Source organism: Microtus ochrogaster, linkage group LG9, assembly GCF_000317375.1.
Source record: "Microtus ochrogaster isolate Prairie Vole_2 linkage group LG9, MicOch1.0, whole genome shotgun sequence".
Classification (NCBI taxonomy): domain Eukaryota; kingdom Metazoa; phylum Chordata; class Mammalia; order Rodentia; family Cricetidae; genus Microtus; species Microtus ochrogaster.
The window spans coordinates 38,654,220-38,654,567 of record NC_022034.1 but is presented as its reverse complement, the minus strand read 5'-3'; positions in this window follow the sequence as shown (position 1 = coordinate 38,654,567).

Sequence of the window (348 nt, the reverse complement as noted above, 5' to 3'; positions counted from 1 at the left end):
GAGACTTTCATCCATGATGGCTAAAAACAGCAAGAGAACAAAGAGGCCAAGATCTCAAGGACGCACATATGATAACCTAATTTCCTCCCATTGTGTTCCAGCTCCTAAAGGCCCTATCATGTCCCCAAAGTGGCACAGGATGGGGACCGTTCTTGAACCTTGGACAAACCCTTATCTAATCCATGACCAAACTTATAGAGGAGGCTTCCTACCTCATCAGTAAGATACATGAGAAAGAAGCTTCTGCGAGACCTTCCAAAACAGTTGCTAAGGAACAAATGAAGAAAGGGGCACAAAGGAAAATGTGTTTAAGCCCATGGGGAGAGAAGTGGAAGAGTTATCCATGGG